Source organism: Pelophylax lessonae (genome assembly GCF_965119305.1).
Source record: "Pelophylax lessonae genome assembly, chromosome: 3".
NCBI lineage: Eukaryota > Metazoa > Chordata > Amphibia > Anura > Ranidae > Pelophylax > Pelophylax lessonae.
Genome location: NC_138770.1, coordinates 391,157,799 through 391,176,613, shown reverse-complemented (window position 1 = coordinate 391,176,613; position 18,815 = coordinate 391,157,799). Strand labels below are relative to the sequence as shown.

The following is an 18,815-nucleotide window of genomic DNA, read 5'->3' as shown; positions in this document are numbered from 1 at the left end:
AGTGTTAAATGGGAAAAAGCAAGAAAAAAAGAGCAGGGTTGCATATGTCCTTAAAAAGTACATACAAACAAAATGATTTACATATACAAATTAGCCAGAGTTATAGTCAAGGTCACCAAATCATACTAATGCTGCCAAATTTGGCATGGGTATCCAGTCTTAACACTTTTAAATTAGAAATAAATGTGTTTTACAGTCTGAGATTGTGCATGCTAACCATGTATAGATTACAGCAAGCTTAAAGCAGTTGTTCACTCTGGGGAAAAAAATAATTGCAAATACTGTAGTTGTTAACTTTTAACAAAAGGATACTTGCCTTTCTAGGTATCCAGCCCTGTCCTCCACCCAGGCTTCTTCACTTGTCTTTGGGTTCCCTTCACTGGCATCGTAACTGTGGGCAGCCTTTACTGCTTTTGGCTTCACAGCCAGCAGTCTACTGTGCATGCGCAAGTCATGCTGTTCTTTGTGAATGGTCCCACAGTCTTCTGGGACCAGTGACGTGTCCCAGGAGACTGCAGGGAGAGGGGATGGGGGTGGTAGAACTTTGTCTCAGATCGCTTAGGCAATCCGAGCAGAAGTGGGAGCAGGTACCTGTCAGAACTAGGTACCCCCCCCCAAAAGAAAAAAATACATGCCTAATATGGGAACTGGAGAGAAAGGACTTGAAGCAGAACTTCCGTTTTTGGGTAAAGTTCCACTTTAAACTATTTTTCTTAACGGTTCTTTCAAGACTCATCATTTATCTTTAAAAAAGAAACAAATCTGTAAATGTAGCATTCTAGCAGGTGCTATGTGATGAAAGGTGACCTGCAACTATTACAAGATGTGCAGATTTCAATATTACACAGTTGTATGGCAAGCTTATTTGGAAGTTCAGGGTCCTCTGCCGAAATCATCAAAGACCAAGGTTCTGTCAGTATCTATGGGACAAACAAGAGACTCTTCAAAAGTGTTTACATTGTCAGAGTATCACTTTATATCATAGCATGTTCACTTTTTGAGAAGAGGTAATGAGTGTCTCTGAAGACACCTGCCTGAGGTCTGACATAAGGGAAACCACAGACACTTAAGAATCTAAAGCTTACAAAACATAGAAACTGCATAGAAGAAAGCACTGTGCCGGGGATCAACATGGACTTTTCGTGTCAATAATTGACAGGCTATAGGGGTGGAGCAAGGGACAAGTAAAACACAGACAGGGTACCTGCAGCTTCATGTGTTTGAAAAGGCAGCTATTATAGACTTCTCTTTGAAGATTTAGAACAGGTAAGATATTTCACTTTGGCAGATGAAAGAAGGCTTTTATTATCCTTTCTGTTTGAAGATCTGAATATTATCACCTCCTTTAATTTCTTGGCAAGCAGAACCCCTCTTTTGTTTTGTTTTTGTTTAATCTCTCATGTGTTACCTTGTTTGGGTCAAAATGGTTTTTGGAGAAAAATAAACAAAAGGTTAAAGCGCATAATTGCACAGAACGATTTGCTATATTAGATACTATATTGGTTGCAGTATTTTAGTATTTATAGATAAGAATCAAATTTATTGAGAAAAACTTTTTAACAAGCGTTGGTGAGATTGCCATGTTTTTCAAATGCTGAAAAACTTACAAATTTAGCACAATGCCCAAAATGATCTGAGAATTAGCAGGCATTATTCAGAAAGGGGTTAAAGCACCATTTTTCTGAACATAAAAATTTTGGAGCGTTAATGAACTTCTCTGTTACTAATTAGGCCCCTTTCACATGGGGCAGATCCATTTGGTCGGACCCCGCTTGCTCAGCGGGGATTGCTCCATTGATCCCCGCTGAGCAGTTGGATGACCGGTCCGTTTCCGCTCACTGTGCAGAGATGGACCTGTCAGAGTCCTAGTCCTGCTCTCCTCTTTGGAGAGATCAAATGAAAACGGATAGACTGTCCATTTTCACCCGACCCCATCCGATCCGCCCCGCTGGACGGATTGCGGTCATATCCTCCTGGGACGGGGGCAGGGCACTCTACTGGTGATGAATGCAGGTGGGGTGGGGGCACCGCTAGTGACCAGGTGATCGGCTGGGGGGAGGTACCTGGTGGGGGCTCCTGCCATGGGCCCCCTCTTCTTGTCTCTGGATAATCCAGATTCAGCTGAGCCGGGGAACAAGAGGGTCCCTGATCTGGTGGCTTAGTTCTCCGGCGCTTCGACGGGGCAAATCCTTCCTCCCCTTGTATTGGACGTTGGTCACAACAGATGACAGCCTGTCTGGATGGGGAGGCATCCTAGGCCAAAACTCTGCTCTGAGGGTCTGGACATTGAAAGAGTTCAGACTACCGATCAAGTCCGACTGTGTCTGGATCATTGGACGGATCGTCTTCAGGAGTGTCCAGTGCGAATTCAATCAGACAACGCCACTGCTGTGGCCTATATCAGTCACCAGGGCACAAGAAGTGTCTTGGCAGCTCTGGAGGTAACCAGCATTCTACGGTGGGCTGAATGTTTTTAGTTCCAGAAAAATGGGGGGTTTTGGTGTCTCAGGCCAAAGTAGTGGGACTTTTAGGGCAAGTAATAATATTACTACAAGTAAAAGTAAAAAAAGTATCGGATTTATTCCGTTATACTTAAAGCATAATAATATATACATACATTCCAATAAAGTGGAGATATGTGATTGGGTATAGGCCCAATGTGGTAAAGGTAGAAGGAGAAAAATGATTCGAGGGAATCTGTGACATATGTGATAGTTTGTGACAAAATTAAGGATAATAATCTCTGTGTTTCCTGTGTAGTCCAGGAAGTAGTAGTTCACAGAGTTTATCCCTGAATCTGACGCGTTTCGGCTTTCTTTAAGCCTTTCTCAAAGATTTTTGTCACCCAGCTGAAATATATAAAATCAATAACATATCTGTTATTGTAAATATTCATGTAGAAAAATACTGGAGTTTTAGTATAGAGTATTTGAAGTACATACACTATGGGACCTTGCTTCAATAGACCAATCTCTGTGTCCTCTGAGCCTGCTACAAGGAGTCGTGGGGTGCCTCTGTCTGGAAGGATATGTGAGTGTAAGTATTGAGTATTGATAGCCTAAAAGGTATTCAATATTCACCATTTACTCACGCATTCAATATAGGTGTTCATATGTGATGGCTTGGTGGTAATCCAACAAGGTCCTGCGTTATCCTTTTCTACAAAGTCATAATGTATATATGTATATAAAAAAAGGTTTTTTCACACAATAGTAGTATTTATTTATTTATGCAGATTTTTTATATATCCGCCTAGACCAACTTACATTTGGTGGGTTGCAGGATGGAAGATTCCAATGCCGCAAGTAGGTTTGCAGCCTTGCTTCAATATGCCATTTCTAAAGGAATTATAAATAATATAATTCCTATTATATACATTGGTGGTCAGTGGTGAGTACTTTATTAAAGGTGACTTGAAAGCTTATGGATCCATGAGGTCCATTTAAAAACTTACATTTGAGCAGATGAGGTAAAGTGTGGTAGGAATTTCTCCACTGCAGCGGTCCGTGTCTCTCCTGTTCCCTCGCTAGGAGGGATGTGAAGGGAGACGCCGGCTCCCCGGCCTTTTAACGCTGCTCGCGCATGCGCAGAAGGCGCCGCACGTATGCAGGTCTTCCTTGTCCGTGACGTAATGGTCCCGTACTGCGCAGGCGCCTGGGTGTTGCGCACGCAGTACGAGCCTGTCGGGCAGGGAAAGCGGCCGCCGACACGGAGTGTAAGACATGGAGTTGTCTGGCCGTGGTCAGAGGCATGATGTTTAGCCCTTCCATGTCACAATAGCCCCTGTCCTTGATAGGGGCAGGGGCTTACCGTGCCGGGAGCAAGCTCATGAGGATCAGGATGTCTGTTTTGAAGCAAAGTATACATTACACGATATATATATGCAACAATATATATAATATTTAATTATTAATTCATGTGTACATAATTATATGCGTATATCATAGTTTTAACAGCAGAAAAAAATAAATAATGAAAGAGCATATCCAAAGGGGAATGATGTTCCCGTGGGGATGTGTCGGACATATCCCAAAGTCTGACATACCAGAAAGGATGTTTATATCTGGTATTTGTTTTCAAGATAATAGATAAATGGGGGGAAGGATGGTTTAAAATTTTTTTAAGGCTATAAGTTGTTACTTAAAGGACAAACCTCGTTTCAGGTATCATATTTAATTTTAGTCCGTTTTCCCAGAGGCAAAGCCTTCAAGGAATGGTCTAAAACTTTCCGTTTCGTTTAATCCAGGGTATTTGGTGGCATTCAGACGTCTAATCCATCGCATCTCCATTTGGAGAAGCTTTTTGTTCCAATCGCCTCCGCGCTGTGGTATGTGTATTCTCTCTAAAGCGATGAATGTCACTTTTGGCATTTTATTGTGGTGGATATACTTGACGTGCCTACCAAGTGGTAAATGGAAATTACATATTTCCATACTTTGTATGTGCTTGTTGATTCTTTTGCCCATTTCCTGTTTGGTTTTACCAACATAAAATGACCCGCATTCGCACCTCATAAGGTACACGACCCCCTTGGTCTTGCAATTTACATAGTGGCGGGGTGTAAATTTCTCACCGTTTGGGAGTATGGTATCTGTACATTTTTTAATAACTTTGCACTGCGCACAAGTGCCGCAGGGGTATGTGCCCTTGTCTCTGCAAGGGTCCTTCCGTTTTTCTTTGAATTCGCTATGTGTTAAATTTTGTTTAAGTGAGCCGGCCTTTCTATAGGTGACCAACGGGTTGTCTGTCACAAAATGTTTTACCACAGGATCTTCGTTTAGGATTGTCCAATGCTTTTGAAGAATTTGTTTGATTTTCTGATGTTCGTTTGTAAACCGCAAAATAATGCGTGTTTTCTCCCCTTGTTCCTTATTTATGTGTGCCTCTTTAGATTTAAAGAGTATTTCTTGCCTCTCTTGCTGTTTGACCTTATTGAAGGCTTTTCTGAGTGTAGTTTTGGAATATCCTCTTTCCAATAATCTTCCTGTTAGGAGGTTGGCTTCTCTCTGATAGTCGTCATCTTTGGTGCAATTCCTTTTTAGCCTTAGAAATTGGCTATACGGAATTGCTTTTTTTAAAGATATTGGGTGGAAACTTGACGCATGTAAGATTGAATTTCCTGCTGTTTCCTTACGATAAAGTGTCGTTTTAATGGTTCCATTGGGTTCTTTTAATATCCACGTGTCTAGAAACGCAATTTTGTTTCTATCATAATTGAGTGTAAAGAACATGTTATAGGTGTTATTGTTCATTGTTTTAAGACACTCCTTAATTAGCTTCTCTGGTCCTGACCAGATAATGAAGATGTCGTCCAGAAATCGCTGCCATAGTAATATATTGTTTACAAAGATGTTATTTTTTTCCTCTGCCAGGAATTCCGTTTCCCAGGCTCCTAGAAAAATGTTCGCATACGATGGAGCACAGCTAGTGCCCATCGCGACACCGCAAGTTTGTAGGTAATAGGTACCATCGAAGGTGAATACATTATGATTTAGAATGTATTCTAACATCATTATAATAAATTCATTGAATTTATTGTCCCGTTCACTCTGTTGCATAAGGGCTTGTCTGATTATCTCTATTCCTTTTTTATGAGGAATGTTATTATAAAGAGATTCGACGTCAATGGTAATAAGAAGGGCATCTTCTGGTACTGTTAGTCCATCTAGGATTTGAAGTAGGTGTACTGTATCTTTTAGATACGATGGGAGTTTAGTCACATGGGGTTTGAGGTATGTGTCGATGACTTTACTAGTTGTTTCTGTGAGATTACCATTTCCCGATACAATTGGTCTCCCGGGGGGGTCGTCTCTGCTTTTATGTATTTTGGGTAACGCATAAAAGGTAGGGGTCCTGGGGTGTTCAGTCCTCATATATGACCATAATGTTTCTGTTATTGTGCCCTCGTTCAGTGCCCTGTCTAATTTTTTGTAGAAATCTTCTTTGAAAGTTTCCAAGATTATAGGTAATATTTTCTTATAACATTTATTGTTATTCAGGATTTTTTGGCACATCATTTTATATTGCTCATTATCCATTAATACGATGTTGCCTCCTTTGTCCGAGGGCTTTATTGTGATTTTCTCATTTTCTTGTAGTTCTTTTAATGCTTTTCTCTGTGATTCCGTGAGGTTTTGTGTTTTTTCTCGGTCTTTTAATTGGTTGATCTCCTTGCTGGTTTCTCTCACAAATAGTGCAATTGCCGGATTAGTGTATTAGTGACTGGACTCTATTATTCATCCGACTCATCATCATATGCGTCAGGAGTTGAACAACCAAGAAGGAGAGATATGGAACAAACCCAACAAGAGATTCAGGCAGATCTGGAGGACAGAGAAGACCCCTCACGGGAAAGAGAAGACACGAGGGAAGAAAATATTTCACATGGACAAGAGGACACAGTCCCGGTCAAACATCACAAAATCTTCTTACGACCAAGAACAAACAAAGACGGTGGTCCAAAATCACAAAAGGCTTTTTTAGGGAAACAACAGAAGAAGCAGACCCAAGCCACATAATTGCAACTAGAGAACTCACTATCATCAATCTGTCCAAACATAAATTAACAAATGACCAGACGGAGGTTCTAACATTAGGCCTATCCTTCTGCCCTAATAAGGCAACGGACAGATTTGAAACCATAAAGGACATAAACCTTTTTGCACGAAAATTACTTTTAAAAGTCATGTATAGTAAAAAGCCTACAACCGAAGAACCACAGACAAAATTATCCGCAGCAGAATTTAGAGCCATCCGTGATCTAAACCTGCTGTTGGAGGAAGGGGGTCTAGAGGACTGGACGGATGATGACACCAATTTAGATAGCGAAGAGGAGGATCAGGAAACTAATCCTTCACAGGAAACATCCCTAAAAAAATTCAAGAAAAAATCACACCTCTTTCCACCTTTGAACACTAATCCGGCAATTGCACTATTTGTGAGAGAAACCAGCAAGGAGATCAACCAATTAAAAGACCGAGAAAAAACACAAAACCTCACGGAATCACAGAGAAAAGCATTAAAAGAACTACAAGAAAATGAGAAAATCACAATAAAGCCCTCGGACAAAGGAGGCAACATCGTATTAATGGATAATGAGCAATATAAAATGATGTGCCAAAAAATCCTGAATAACAATAAATGTTATAAGAAAATATTACCTATAATCTTGGAAACTTTCAAAGAAGATTTCTACAAAAAATTAGACAGGGCACTGAACGAGGGCACAATAACAGAAACATTATGGTCATATATGAGGACTGAACACCCCAGGACCCCTACCTTTTATGCGTTACCCAAAATACATAAAAGCAGAGACGACCCCCCCGGGAGACCAATTGTATCGGGAAATGGTAATCTCACAGAAACAACTAGTAAAGTCATCGACACATACCTCAAACCCCATGTGACTAAACTCCCATCGTATCTAAAAGATACAGTACACCTACTTCAAATCCTAGATGGACTAACAGTACCAGAAGATGCCCTTCTTATTACCATTGACGTCGAATCTCTTTATAATAACATTCCTCATAAAAAAGGAATAGAGATAATCAGACAAGCCCTTATGCAACAGAGTGAACGGGACAATAAATTCAATGAATTTATTATAATGATGTTAGAATACATTCTAAATCATAATGTATTCACCTTCGATGGTACCTATTACCTACAAACTTGCGGTGTCGCGATGGGCACTAGCTGTGCTCCATCGTATGCGAACATTTTTCTAGGAGCCTGGGAAACGGAATTCCTGGCAGAGGAAAAAAATAACATCTTTGTAAACAATATATTACTATGGCAGCGATTTCTGGACGACATCTTCATTATCTGGTCAGGACCAGAGAAGCTAATTAAGGAGTGTCTTAAAACAATGAACAATAACACCTATAACATGTTCTTTACACTCAATTATGATAGAAACAAAATTGCGTTTCTAGACACGTGGATATTAAAAGAACCCAATGGAACCATTAAAACGACACTTTATCGTAAGGAAACAGCAGGAAATTCAATCTTACATGCGTCAAGTTTCCACCCAATATCTTTAAAAAAAGCAATTCCGTATAGCCAATTTCTAAGGCTAAAAAGGAATTGCACCAAAGATGACGACTATCAGAGAGAAGCCAACCTCCTAACAGGAAGATTATTGGAAAGAGGATATTCCAAAACTACACTCAGAAAAGCCTTCAATAAGGTCAAACAGCAAGAGAGGCAAGAAATACTCTTTAAATCTAAAGAGGCACACATAAATAAGGAACAAGGGGAGAAAACACGCATTATTTTGCGGTTTACAAACGAACATCAGAAAATCAAACAAATTCTTCAAAAGCATTGGACAATCCTAAACGAAGATCCTGTGGTAAAACATTTTGTGACAGACAACCCGTTGGTCACCTATAGAAAGGCCGGCTCACTTAAACAAAATTTAACACATAGCGAATTCAAAGAAAAACGGAAGGACCCTTGCAGAGACAAGGGCACATACCCCTGCGGCACTTGTGCGCAGTGCAAAGTTATTAAAAAATGTACAGATACCATACTCCCAAACGGTGAGAAATTTACACCCCGCCACTATGTAAATTGCAAGACCAAGGGGGTCGTGTACCTTATGAGGTGCGAATGCGGGTCATTTTATGTTGGTAAAACCAAACAGGAAATGGGCAAAAGAATCAACAAGCACATACAAAGTATGGAAATATGTAATTTCCATTTACCACTTGGTAGGCACGTCAAGTATATCCACCACAATAAAATGCCAAAAGTGACATTCATCGCTTTAGAGAGAATACACATACCACAGCGCGGAGGCGATTGGAACAAAAAGCTTCTCCAAATGGAGATGCGATGGATTAGACGTCTGAATGCCACCAAATACCCTGGATTAAACGAAACGGAAAGTTTTAGACCATTCCTTGAAGGCTTTGCCTCTGGGAAAACGGACTAAAATTAAATATGATACCTGAAACGAGGTTTGTCCTTTAAGTAACAACTTATAGCCTTAAAAAAATTTTAAACCATCCTTCCCCCCATTTATCTATTATCTTGAAAACAAATACCAGATATAAACATCCTTTCTGGTATGTCAGACTTTGGGATATGTCCGACACATCCCCACGGGAACATCATTCCCCTTTGGATATGCTCTTTCATTATTTATTTTTTTCTGCTGTTAAAACTATGATATACGCATATAATTATGTACACATGAATTAATAATTAAATATTATATATATTGTTGCATATATATATCGTGTAATGTATACTTTGCTTCAAAACAGACATCCTGATCCTCATGAGCTTGCTCCCGGCACGGTAAGCCCCTGCCCCTATCAAGGACAGGGGCTATTGTGACATGGAAGGGCTAAACATCATGCCTCTGACCACGGCCAGACAACTCCATGTCTTACACTCCGTGTCGGCGGCCGCTTTCCCTGCCCGACAGGCTCGTACTGCGTGCGCAACACCCAGGCGCCTGCGCAGTACGGGACCATTACGTCACGGACAAGGAAGACCTGCATACGTGCGGCGCCTTCTGCGCATGCGCGAGCAGCGTTAAAAGGCCGGGGAGCCGGCGTCTCCCTTCACATCCCTCCTAGCGAGGGAACAGGAGAGACACGGACCGCTGCAGTGGAGAAATTCCTACCACACTTTACCTCATCTGCTCAAATGTAAGTTTTTAAATGGACCTCATGGATCCATAAGCTTTCAAGTCACCTTTAATAAAGTACTCACCACTGACCACCAATGTATATAATAGGAATTATATTATTTATAATTCCTTTAGAAATGGCATATTGAAGCAAGGCTGCAAACCTACTTGCGGCATTGGAATCTTCCATCCTGCAACCCACCAAATGTAAGTTGGTCTAGGCGGATATATAAAAAATCTGCATAAATAAATAAATACTACTATTGTGTGAAAAAACCTTTTTTTATATACATATATACATTATGACTTTGTAGAAAAGGATAACGCAGGACCTTGTTGGATTACCACCAAGCCATCACATATGAACACCTATATTGAATGCGTGAGTAAATGGTGAATATTGAATACCTTTTAGGCTATCAATACTCAATACTTACACTCACATATCCTTCCAGACAGAGGCACCCCACGACTCCTTGTAGCAGGCTCAGAGGACACAGAGATTGGTCTATTGAAGCAAGGTCCCATAGTGTATGTACTTCAAATACTCTATACTAAAACTCCAGTATTTTTCTACATGAATATTTACAATAACAGATATGTTATTGATTTTATATATTTCAGCTGGGTGACAAAAATCTTTGAGAAAGGCTTAAAGAAAGCCGAAACGCGTCAGATTCAGGGATAAACTCTGTGAACTACTACTTCCTGGACTACACAGGAAACACAGAGATTATTATCCTTAATTTTGTCACAAACTATCACATATGTCACAGATTCCCTCGAATCATTTTTCTCCTTCTACCTTTACCACATTGGGCCTATACCCAATCACATATCTCCACTTTATTGGAATGTATGTATATATTATTATGCTTTAAGTATAACGGAATAAATCCGATACTTTTTTTTACTTTTACTTGTAGTAATATTATTACTTGCCCTAAAAGTCCCACTACTTTGGCCTGAGACACCAAAACCCCCCATTTTTCTTGTTCAAATAGGGACGAGGCAAAACCTACTCCTACTATCTAGGAAAAAAACCCCACCCCCTCGTTAATGTTTTTAGTTCCAGCCCTCTCCGCCGTACACACACCGGGGGTGGAAAACTGGCAGGCGGATTATCTCAGTCGGCAGGCATTGGATCAAGAGGAGTAGTCTTTTCATCTGGACGTGTTTCATCAGTTGTGTCTTCGGTGGGGCACCCCCGCGGTGGATCTGTCGGCGTCTTGGCTCAACAGAAAGGTGAAGAGGTTTGTGGCACAGTCAGGGGATCCTCTGGCGTATGCCACAGACGCGCTGGTGGCCCTGTGGGGCCAGGTTCGTCTGACTTATGCCTTCCCTCCTCTCAAGCTTCTGCCGAGACTCTTGCGCAGGATCGATGCAAAAGGGATTCCGGTCATTTTAGTGTCTCCAGACCTGCCTCGCCAGTCTTTGTATGTCGACCTGGTGTGGCTGGTCACCGACGTTCCTTGGAGAATACCTCTTAGGGAGGATATACTGTCCCAAGGACTGATCTTCCATCCTGCTTTACAGTTGCTGGCTTTGGCCACTTGGCTGTTTAAAGCCAGGTGCTGAAGGATAGGGGTTTATCTGCATCGGTGATTCCAACGCTGTTGAAAGCCAGGAAGTCTACCTCTAGGAAGAGCTACTATCTGATGTGGAAAACGTACATTTCATGGTGTGAGTCTCTTGGGGTTTACCCTCGCTCTTTCTCGGTGGCTAGAGTCTTGACCTTCCTTCAACGGGGAGTTGAGCAGAAATAGACTTTGAGTACCATCAAGGGCCAGGTGTCTTTTTTTTTCAATGACCTTTTGCCACGCACTCCCAGGTGTGTACCTTTCTTCTGTGGATTTGACACTTGGCTCCTCCAGTGCGGTCTCTGTTACCATCTTGGGGCCTCAACTTGGTGCTCTCAGTACTCCAGAAACCTCCCTTTGAAAATTGTCGGGAGATTCCCTTGCTTAAACTGTCCCAGAAGGTGGCATTTTTTGTGGCGATCATCTCTGCATGCAGGGTGTCGGAATTGGCGGTGTTATCTTGTTGTTCACCTTACTTGGTGGTTCACAGAGATAAGGTGGTGCTTTGCCCCTGTCTGTTTTTTTTTTTTTCTCAGGTTGTCTCTGATTTCCATTTGAACAAAGACCTTGTGTTGCCTTCTCTATGCCCCAGGCTAAAACATCCTAAGGAAAATGAGTTGCATGCCCTGGATGTGGTTCGGGCAATTCGGGTGTACCTGGCAGCTACAGAGTCTTTTAGGAAGTCGAGCTCGCTTTTTGTGCTCATGGATGGGTCTCGGATAGGGCTGTCCGCTTCCTCTACAACCATTTCCAGATGGATCGGACAGACGGTGACTATTCATTCAAGAGTCACGTTCCTCCTTTCCCTGTCAAGGCGCACTCTACTCGGGCGCTCATTGCTTCTTGGGCCTTCCATCATCAGGTGTTAGTGACGCAGGTTTGCAAGGTGGCCACCTGGTCGTCGGTGCACACTTTCACAAAATTTTATAAAGTGGATGTGTTGGCATCTGCAGATGCTTGTTTTGGTCGCAAGGTTTTGCAGGCTTTGGTCGCAAGGTTTTGCAGGCTGCTGTTTAAAGGACCTGGTCCTCTTTGAGGGTGTAATGATTTTTTTCAGGTGGTCTCCAGTTGTTTTTTGGTTAAGATCCTGTTACCCGGTTGGCTATGGTTTAGCCTTGGGAATTTTTTCTTGCTGTTCTAACCCCTCATGTTTGACACTTCTTTGTGACGTCCCAATGGTTAAGAAGATCAGGAGCTGTGTCCGTCAATGAACGAAAGAGAGAAAGGGATTTTTGTCTTACCATAAAATCCATTTCTCTGATGTTCATTGACGGACACAGCTCCGTCCCTCTGTGTAGTTGTAATTTTTCTGACACTGCTTGTAACAAAACTGAGTACCTATAGAAGAGAGGGGGAGTATACCCCCTGGGACTGCCCATAGGAATTGTCAGTCTTTTTATTTGCCTAGTGTCCTACTCCTGTAGGGGGCAGTATAACCAAATGGTTAAGAAGATCAGGAACTGTGTATGTCAATGAACATCAGAGAAATGGATTTTACTGTAAGACAAAAATCACATTTTTTTTTTTTTTTAGGGAAAGGTTAGAACTAGGGTTGAGCGGACACCTAGATGTCCGTGTTCGACGGGTTCGGCCGAACTTTAAAAAAAAGTCCGGGTCCGTGTCCCGGACTTTTACCGAACTTTTCCCGGACACCGAACCCCATTGAAGTCAATGGGGACCCGAACTTTAAGGCACTAAAATGGCTCTAAAACACCAAAGGAAAGGGCTAGAGTGCTGCAAATGGCAGCAAAACGTAATTAAGAGCATGGCAAGTGCTCTGCAAACAAATGTGGATAGGGAAATAACTTAAAACAACAAAAAAAAACAGAAAAATAAAACAATGTTCTTCTTCATCTCTGAAGGACGAGGCCCATATGGAGTAGGAGGGAGGTTGAGGTGGTGGTGGATGTGGCGGTGACATAGGCGTGCGCACAGGGTGTGCTGGGTGTGCCTGGGCACACCCTAATCACCTAGGGCACATAGCATTGCCAGTGAGGAGATGGGAAAGATCTCCCTGGGACCTGCTCTGCTCTATTTCTCCTTGCCTACAGGTACATGGCCCCGATACATTACTCTCCCTGCTGGCAAACACATGCATGTGTATTTCAACTTTGGGGTGCACACCTTAATGCAATAGGCTGCGCACACCTATGGGCGGTGTAGGTGGAAGCGGCGGTGGAGGAGGACCAGGGCCGGATTAACAGCATCATGGGCTTGGTGCTGAGGATTTTGAAGGGCCTTAAGGGCCGTGCCTTGCCATGCACCCAGAGGAGGAAGGGTGCAGCCATGCATGCCTAATTCAACATGGGATGCTGTCTCTGAAGCCCATAAACACATCCATGCATCGCCAACTGTCCCTCCTTGTCCGGCCTTCACGCTGTGTGGGGAGGTTCTGAGGGTGCTGCCTGGGGAAGCGAGCATAGAAGCCAGACTTCTGTGTTTACAAGTGACAGAAGAGCGGTAACAGTGAATATGGCCAACCCGGGGCCTATATAAAAGGTAGGGGCCTGGAGCTGCAGCTCCAATAGCCCCTACATTAATCTGGCCCTGAGGAGGAGGACGAGGTAGCCAACACTGCTTCTTTTCAAAAATTTTAAATGAGGGTACACCCCAAAAGAGTGAGAAAGAGCAAAAATGGAACAATGGGTGGGTAAGGTCGGTATCCATTGCTATTCTGCATAAGGTACGGAAAAGTCCCGTGGGATCCATGCCTGGTTCATTTTAATGAACGTGAGCTTGTCCACATTGTCTCTGGACAGGCGGCTGCGCTTGTCTGTTATAACGCCCCCAGCCGTGCTAAATACCCGTTCAGATAATACACTGGCTGCAGGGCACGCCAGCACCTCCAAGGCGTAAAGGGCAAGCTCAGGCCATGTGCCCAATTTGGAGACCCAGAAGTTGAAGGGGGCAGACCCGTCATTCACTACATGTAGGCGTGTGCACACATACTGCTCCACCATGTTGGTAAAATGCTGCCTCCTGCTAAGACGTTCCATCTGAGCTGCTGGTGCTGCTGTTTGTTGTGGCATGCTGACAAAGCTTTTCCACATTTCGGCCATGCTAACCCTGCCTTCTGAGGTGCTGGCGGTGCCCTGGTTGCGTTGGCGACCTCCTCCTCCTCCTCCTCTGCCTTGTGCTTCCACTGTGGCCCCGCTGTCAGATGGGAATGCCAGCAGCATGGCGTCTACCAGCGTGCGCTTGTACTCGCGCATCTTGCGATCGCGCTCCAGTGAGTGAATTAAGGACGGTACGTTGTCCTTGTAACGGGGATCCAGCAGCGTGGCCACCCAGTAATCAGCACAAGTTAGAATGTGGGCAACTCGGCGGTCGTTGTGGAGACACTGCAGCATGTAATCGCTCATGTGTGCCAGGCTGCCCAGAGGCAACGAAAGGCTGTCCTCTGTGGGAGGTGTATCGTCCGTGTCCTCTGTATCCCCCCAGCCACGCACCAGTGATGGCCATGAGCTGGCCTGGGTGCCACCCTGCTGTGAACATGGTTCCATCTCCTCCTCCAGCTCCTCCTCCTCCTCATCCTCCTCATCCTCCAGAACTGTGCCCCTGCTGGACAATTGCGTCCCTGGCGTTTGCGTGTGCAGGAACCCACCCTCGGAGCCCCTTGCGAATGACTGCCCTGAAAGCCTTGGAAATGTTACCTCTTCATCCTCCTCCTCCTCCTCATCCTGTGCCACATCCTCTTCCATCATCGCCCGAATTGTTTTTTCAAGGAGGCATAGAAGTGGGATAGTTAAGCTGAGAACGGCGTCATTGCCACTGGCCATGTTGGTGGAGTACTCAAAACAGCGCAACAAGGCACACAGGTCTCGCATGGAGGCCCAGTTAAATTAAATAGCGGAATAGAAAATATGATCCAAAAAAAGTGTATGTATATCACACGTACACAACCACACTGGGCCCCAATTACTATTGTTTGTACCCCTAAAAGGCTAGATGAGGAGTAGGGGGAGTATGGAACAGGCAGCACCCTCAAACCTTCAGAAGTATGAGATGAACCCCAACAACTTGGAAAGGTGGATCTCTCTCACACGTACCAACACAGACTATCCCCCAATTTAACTGATCCCCAAAGGTTTTTGATTAAATAGCGGAATAGAAAATATGATCCAAAAAAAGTGTATGTATATCACACGTACACAACCACACTAGGCCCCAATTACTATTGTTTGTACCCCTAAAAGGCTAGGAGTAGGGGGAGTATGGAACAGGCAGCACCCTCAAACCTTCAGAAGTATGAGATGAACCCCAACAACTTGGAAAGGTGGATCTCTCTCACACGTACCAACACAGACTATCCCCCAATTTAACTGATCCCCAAAGGTTTTTGATTAAATAGCGGAATAGAAAATATGATCCAAAAAAAGTGTATGTATATCACACGTACACAACCACACTAGGCCCCAATTACTATTGTTTGTACCCCTAAAAGGCTAGATGAGGAGTAGGGGGGGTATGGAACAGGCAGCACCCTCAAATCTTCAGAAGTATGAGATGAACCCCAAAAACTTGGAAAGGTGGATCTCTCTCACACGTACCAACACAGACTATCCCCCAATTTAACTGATCCCCAAAGGTTTTTGATTAAATAGCGGAATAGAAAATATGATCCAAAAAAAGTGTATGTATATCACACGTACATAACCACACTAGGCCCCAATTACTATTGTTTGTACCCCTAAAAGGCTAGATGAGGAGTAGGGGGGGTATGGAACAGGCAGCACCCTCAAACCTTCAGAAGTATGAGATGAACCCCAACAACTTGGAAAGGTGGATCTCTCTCACACGTACCAACACAGACTATCCCCCAATTTAACTGATCCCCAAAGGTTTTTGATTAAATAGCGGAATAGAAAATATGATCCAAAAAAAGTGTATGTATATCACACGTACACAACCACACTAGGCCCCAATTACTATTGTTTGTACCCCTAAAAGGCTAGATGAGGAGTAGGGGGGGTATGGAACAGGCAGCACCCTCAAACCTTCAGAAGTATGAGATGAACCCCAACAACTTGGAAAGGTGGATCTCTCTCACACGTACCAACACAGACTATCCCCCAATTTAACTGATCCCCAAAGGTTTTTGATTAAATAGCGGAATAGAAAATATGATCCAAAAAAAGTGTATGTATATCACACGTACACAACCACACTAGGCCCCAATTACTATTGTTTGTACCCCTAAAAGGCTAGATGAGGAGTAGGGGGGGTATGGAACAGGCAGCACCCTCAAACCTTCAGAAGTATGAGATGAACCCCAACAACTTGGAAAGGTGGATCTCTCTCACACGTACCAACACAGACTATCCCCCAATTTAACTGATCCCCAAAGGTTTTTGATTAAATAGCGGAATAGAAAATATGATCCAAAAAAAGTGTATGTATATCACACGTACACAACCACACTAGGCCCCAATTACTATTGTTTGTACCCCTAAAAGGCTAGATGAGGAGTAGGGGGGGTATGGAACAGGCAGCACCCTCAAACCTTCAGAAGTATGAGATGAACCCCAACAACTTGGAAAGGTGGATTTCTCTCACACGTACCAACACAGACTATCCCCCAATTTAACTGATCCCCAAAGGTTTTTGATTAAATAGCGGAATAGAAAATATGATCCAAAAAAAGTGTATGTATATCACACGTACACAACCACACTAGGCCCCAATTACTATTGTTTGTACCCCTAAAAGGCTAGATGAGGAGTAGGGGGGGTATGGAACAGGCAGCACCCTCAAATCTTCAGAAGTATGAGATGAACCCCAAAAACTTGGAAAGGTGGATCTCTCTCACACGTACCAACACAGACTATCCCCCAATTTAACTGATCCCCAAAGGTTTTTGATTAAATAGCGGAATAGAAAATATGATCCAAAAAAAGTGTATGTATATCACACGTACACAACCACACTAGGCCCCAATTACTATTGTTTGTACCCCTAAAAGGCTAGATGAGGAGTAGGGGGGGTATGGAACAGGCAGCACCCTCAAACCTTCAGAAGTATGAGATGAACCCCAACAACTTGGAAAGGTGGATCTCTCTCACACGTACCAACACAGACTATCCCCCAATTTAACTGATCCCCAAAGGTTTTTGATTAAATAGCGGAATAGAAAATATGATCCAAAAAAAGTGTATGTATATCACACGTACACAACCACACTAGGCCCCAATTACTATTGTTTGTACCCCTAAAAGGCTAGATGAGGAGTAGGGGGGGTATGGAACAGGCAGCACCCTCAAACCTTCAGAAGTATGAGATGAACCCCAACAACTTGGAAAGGTGGATCTCTCTCACACGTACCAACACAGACTATCCCCCAATTTAACTGATCCCCAAAGGTTTTTGATTAAATAGCGGAATAGAAAATATGATCCAAAAAAAGTGTATGTATATCACACGTACACAACCACACTAGGCCCCAATTACTATTGTTTGTACCCCTAAAAGGCTAGATGAGGAGTAGGGGGGGTATGGAACAGGCAGCACCCTCAAACCTTCAGAAGTATGAGATGAACCCCAACAACTTGGAAAGGTGGATCTTTCTCACACGTACCAACACAGACTATCCCCCAATTTAACTGATCCCCAAAGGTTTTTGATTAAATAGCGGAATAGAAAATATGATCCAAAAAAAGTGTATGTATATCACACGTACACAACCACACTAGGCCCCAATTACTATTGTTTGTACCCCTAAAAGGCTAGGAGTAGGGGGAGTATGGAACAGGCAGCACCCTCAAACCTTCAGAAGTATGAGATGAACCCCAACAACTTGGAAAGGTGGATCTCTCTCACACGTACCAACACAGACTATCCCCCAATTTAACTGATCCCCAAAGGTTTTTGATTAAATAGCGGAATAGAAAATATGATCCAAAAAAAGTGTATGTATATCACACGTACACAACCACACTAGGCCCCAATTACTATTGTTTGTACCCCTAAAAGGCTAGATGAGGAGTAGGGGGGTATGGAACAGGCAGCACCCTCAAATCTTCAGAAGTATGAGATGAACCCCAAAAACTTGGAAAGGTGGATCTCTCTCACACGTACCAACACAGACTATCCCCCAATTTAACTGATCCCCAAAGGTTTTTGATTAAATAGCGGAATAGAAAATATGATCCAAAAAAAGTGTATGTATATCACACGTACACAACCACACTAGGCCCCAATTACTATTGTTTGTACCCCTAAAAGGCTAGATGAGGAGTAGGGGGGGTATGGAACAGGCAGCACCCTCAAACCTTCAGAAGTATGAGATGAACCCCAACAACTTGGAAAGGTGGATCTCTCTCACACGTACCAACACAGACTATCCCCCAATTTAACTGATCCCCAAAGGTTTTTGATTAAATAGCGGAATAGAAAATATGATCCAAAAAAAGTGTATGTATATCACACGTACACAACCACACTAGGCCCCAATTACTATTGTTTGTACCCCTAAAAGGCTAGGAGTAGGGGGAGTATGGAACAGGCAGCACCCTCAAACCTTCAGAAGTATGAGATGAACCTCAACAACTTGGAAAGGTGGATCTCTCTCACACGTACCAACACAG

The 18,815-nt window shown here is 43.2% G+C and overlaps 1 protein-coding gene across 1 annotated transcript in view; it reads left to right on the top strand.

Annotated features, from left to right (window-relative positions):
- Positions 1–18,815, top strand: part of ATG5 (autophagy related 5) — a 362,013-nt gene that overhangs the window by 266,317 nt on the left and 76,881 nt on the right. The window lies entirely within an intron of this gene.